Genomic DNA, 5,413 nt, shown 5'->3' on the forward strand with positions numbered 1-5,413 from the left:
AAATGTTGAATTTGTTTATTTAAATTTGTATTCAAAGTTTATGAATGCAAGATAATATATGAAAGATTTATTATAATTGTCACTAAAATAAATATTTACAATTTTCTAAAAACGCTAATCTAAATACTTAGTCTAAAAATGATAATATAAATAAATACTACTTTTTCGTTTGAATTTCTCTAAGCCTATTTAATTTTCTTTTGGGTAGCATTGTTAGCCTTTATCTTTAGTGCTTTTTTTTTTTTTTTTTTTTTTAATTTATTTATTGGCATTTGGTAGTGTGTCATGTGCAATTGAGAGCAACGTAATGCAATGAGATTATGATGTAGGAAGTTGTGGATTTGTCTCGTTATATTTGTATATATGACTAAGATCTTAGTTGTACTATAAACTCTTAATCTTGCAAGCGCCTATTGATATTTGACAGTGATAATTTTTCCCCTACATGTTTCATGTGTTGTGAGATGTGTGTCGTACACTTTCATGTGAAAGTATTGAACTAAATAATAATATTTATTATATTTGTAAAAGGTTAATGAGTAGTATATTTTGTTATAGTTTCATAACATGTTTACTTGATAGTAACAACAATAGCTTTGCAGGTAGTTCGAATATTGATGTTGCAATATGTCTAGTTTATCAACAATTTCTACATCCATTTTGCACATGTTTATTTTGAAGTTCATATTTTTGAAATTAGTATGAATGAGTACAGTACTTGATTTTGTGTGTGTGTGTGTGCGTTACTTACTTTTAAATAATATACTTTAACATATTCGTAGTATATGTTCAACAATTATGCCAACTTTGATTGAGATGAGGTTCGAACCTAAGACCTTACTTATAAAAATTAATGGGTAAGTTAAAATTTAACAGAATATTAATGGAAAAGATAATATTTAACGGAAAATCATATAATTATGTTCAACAATTATGCCAACTTTGATTGGGATTAGGTTCGAATCTAAGACCTTACTTATAGAAATTAATGGGTAAGTTAAAAGTTATCGGAATATTAATGGAAAAGATAATATTTAACGGAAAATCATATAATTATGTTCAACAATTATGTCAACTTTGATTGGGATGAGGTTCGAACCTAAGCCTTACTTATAGAAAGAGTAAATTCCTTTTTTAGTCCTATACTTCTTGTGCCTTGGACACATTTAGTCCGCTTTTATTAATTTGACCACATTTTGCCCAAAGTTATCAGAAAGTGGACAATGTTAGTCCATGGTTAGCTTTACCGTTTGATGGCCGTGAAGTGTAAGGGCATTTTGTGTCATTTCATGTTCAATTATTCATGTGCTACGACATCAACGGCTTTTAGAACAAGGACATCGTCGGGATGATAGCATGGGTTTTTAGCGACGACAACGGGTCCCAAAATGATGCCGTCGGAGTTGTATCTAGAGACGCCGGTGAGATAAGGGTGTCGGAGTCCAACGCCGGAGTACTGAATAAACACCTCACTGTAATCCAGCGTTCCCGTTTCATCCAGGCACCCCATCATCGACCTCCCGTCGGGGATAAATATCCTCGTCTTCGTCCTCAACTCCTGCAACTCCGTTCCCCTGATCGTCTACAACATCGAAGACAGGAACAACTCCACGTTCGGCTTGTAACCTCACCGGAGCATCTCGATGAGCACATTCGCGTGCTCTCCCGGCGGCATCAGCTCTAGAAACTCCTGCGCCTTGTTCGAATCGGTGAGCATATCGTCCAGCTGGCAAACAACCTCCCTCTGTTTCTGCTCGAACACTTCATCGCTGATCCCTAGCGTAGACAGAAGAGTGATGATTTGCTCCATGATAGAACATCGAGCTTTGTGTTGCCGGATTCGTATTTCAGCATGCTCTTTCGCAGGGACAGTTTCCTGGTCGAAGTTGGAAGTTTCTCTGGAAGATCCAAAGGATTGGCCAAGTCTGGCGGCGTATTTCGCCACGTTTTTTATATTCTAGAAATCTCCCATCCATGCTCGGATATCGACGGCAGTTAGTCCAGATCTCGAAGCAAACATCTAAGCATGCAGAACTTTCCCTCAACTAACTGGACAAAAACACCAGAAGCTTGAACTTCCGGTCTCCAATCACAATGTCATTTTCAAGCGTGGTCAGAATCCTGTTATAGATCTCAGACCTAGAGACGCCATCGCCGGAAGACTGGCGCGAGCGCAGATCGACTGAGTGCATTTTCTCCCAATCCTCGTCCACGAACGACATGCGGAGAAAGCGATCAATATCGTCGCAAAACTAGCGCAAGACGCGGTTAGACATATTCTCTTCCGGACCGAAGAAATAAACCCTAATCGGAGTAACCGAAACGCGGTGGACATACGCAATCCCTTCGTCCATGCTCCTTGCCGGCTTTTTCCACGACTGTTTAAACCTATTGTACTCTTGCGTCACCAATTTCGTAGGATCGTAACAGCAATCCTTCAATCGCTGCATTTTCTGCAACGCAAATTCGATCCGCTCAATCTCAAACCTCTTCGGATAAACCGACTGGAAGAACTTCTCGTCCAGCGCCAGCCTCGGAATGTACCCATGCTGAACCAGAGAGCAGATCTTGAACACTACTTTGAACGGCAAATCGAGTCCGCTTGGAGGATTCACGATTGGAACCAGAGACGAGTTTGAGGAATGAATACGAGGAACCATTGTGTCCGCAAAACAGAATTTCTGACAAAAATAGATAACATGAAATGACACAAATGCCCTTGCACTCCACGGCCATCAAACGGTAAAGCTGCCTGTGGACTAACATTGTCCACTTTTTGATAACTTTGGACAAAATGTGGTCAAATTAATAAAAGCGGACTAAATGTGTCCAAAGCACAATAAGTATAGGACCAAAACAGGAATTTACTCTTATAGAAATTAATGATTAAGTTAAAAGTTAACGGAATATTAACGGAAAAGATAATATTTAACGGAAAACTTAATGGATAATCATATAATTAAAGATAAATTAGGGGTTTTCAAAAAAAAAAAAGATAAATTAGGAAATCTCAAGGAAAAATATAAATCTAAACAATCTGAACCATCCATTTGATTTAATAATTTGACCGTCATTTTTTCTACCCATTATAGGTCTAATTTTCTTTGGCTCTTATTAGTGTGTGTGTATATATATATAGTAGATAAATAGATGTATTTTCTATACGGTATTATGCAATTATGTTAATACATGAATATAAAAATAATATTACCAATTACTCCGTAATAGATATTCGTTAATTTCCATTTTACATTTTCTTACCAAATAAGTTTTATTAATTATTTGACCAATAAAATATTTAATTAATTGACTACAAAAGTTTGGGCGGGAAAATGAAATAGGAGGGTTGTACTTTTATATATAGTATAGATTATTATTATTATTATTATTATCATCATCATCTTAAAAGAATATATTAGTAACTTGTAACACCCCCATTTCCATATCCAAAATTAAGGGTAAAATTCTTCCCTTTTCTATTAAAATTACCAATATCATTGCGGAAACATAAACGTCTAACTCAAAAGCAAATGGGTATTACCGCCACGCTCAGGTATTTCTCCCATGTCAAACACTAAGGTTAATTTAGAACATCAAATAAATAATCCAAGTCCAACTTAATACAGTAAGTTGAAATAAATACACAACCATGTAATCTTCAAGATAATAAATCTTCCATAGTGTCTGTTCTTAGATAGGCTTAATCCATCCTCATCTTGAGTTCATCCCGAATTCCTACTCATGTTCACCTGTAAAAAAAAAAAAATCATTTCACACAAAAATAAGGTGTTGACAAAATTAGCATAGACTTGGATATTTATATATTTTCAAAAACTCGTATATTCTTTTCCATAGCCTTTCATAATAGCATTTTTCATAATAATAATATACGTGGAGAATACATTCGTTTTTAAATTCCATTTTCGTATATGCACATGAAGAATTAACACTCTTTTTGTATCCACTTTTGGAAACTGGACTATAACCTATGTGCACACCCTTAGGGGATTCCAAGCCAACTGGGTAGTATAATATCCAAGTAGTCAAGATGTTTTATGCCTACTATCCTCAACAGGGAAATAACCTTAGTGAACAATATTCTATTTACTGAACACTCCACAATTGAAAAATTGGATCATAACCTATGTGATACACCCCCCATGGAGTTCCAAGCCCAATGAGTAGTAAATAGCCCAAGCGAAATAGTAATCACTCTATTGTTGACCACGCAAATTTGTGGTTTCTTCAACCCATATCTTTTCTCCAAGATATATAGTTTGTAGGAGCACATAATTTTGATATATACGAATATCATATCATAACCACATTTACACATCATAAAAATATATTTATATACTTTGGAGTGAATAATAAGTTTTGATGAACATGAGAACTTGCCCTTGAAGCCAAACTTCCTATCAACACTAAATAGCATCCTAGCCACTTGATAGAGAACTTGTGAAAATAACTGAACTAAGAGAGATGAAAATTAGTGGTGGTGGTTGACTGGGTTTCTTCTTGTATTTAACTATTTATAGCCATAAAGAGAGAGAGGTAGAACTGTGGATGGAAGAAGAAAACAAATGGTAGTCCTTCACATGCATGGATTAGAGAGGCTATTTCGACGCTACACAATTCTGCCCCCTAATCAACCAAATTAATTAACGGAAGATTAGGTAATTAGGGTGGTTGTTTGTCTCCAACATTAGCCAAAAAAAGAAGAAGACTACACATAGATTAAGGACTTGGCTGCCGAAAACAAAGGAAAGGTGAGGCTCCTCAAAATATATTATGCTTAAGAGAGAAGATGGAGACCGAAGTTAAGGCTGAAAAAAATGAATACTCAAACCGACAAAGAGAGACAGAATTTAAAAGAAACTGTTATATCTCAAAATACTTTTGGGTCACAAAATTTGAGGAAATAAATTTAATAGTAAGAGAATAAATTTTGATAAAGGAATTTTGGAATAATTTTTATCGAATAACCATTTTTGTCCAAATGTTTAATATTACAAAAATAACTCAGAGTTTGGGCGGGAAAGTTTGGCCAAAACACTTCTGTTATTATATATATAGGGGTGGGGGATGGGGGCAGTTGCTCTCATAGTGGCTCCGCCCCTATGTTTTAGTAGAGCTTGACAAGGTTAAAGATGGACATCCAAGGGTGCTTGGAAGCCAACCAAGCGATAGAGGTCCGTATCAACCAATTCGAGAAGAGGGTGGTGATGAACGTCCTCGAAACTTTGCAAGCAAGCATCAAGACGATGCGAGAAAATCTTGGGGAGGACACTACTACCACACCAAGCCCGAGAGTAGATGTTCTAAGACCTACAAGCTTCAAAGTAGTAAGAGAAGCTAAGGAAGTCAAAAACTTCATGTGGCAAATGGAGCAATACATTGAAAACCTTGGTCT

General features: G+C 35.9%; 1 pseudogene; it reads right to left on the reverse strand.

The window, feature by feature from the left end:
• Positions 1-1,297: 1,297 nt before the first annotated feature.
• On the reverse strand, positions 1,298-2,660 carry LOC116022802 (annotated as a pseudogene).
• Between the last annotated feature and the right edge of the window lie 2,753 nt (positions 2,661-5,413).

Source organism: Ipomoea triloba, chromosome 1 (assembly GCF_003576645.1).
Source record: "Ipomoea triloba cultivar NCNSP0323 chromosome 1, ASM357664v1".
NCBI lineage: Eukaryota > Viridiplantae > Streptophyta > Magnoliopsida > Solanales > Convolvulaceae > Ipomoea > Ipomoea triloba.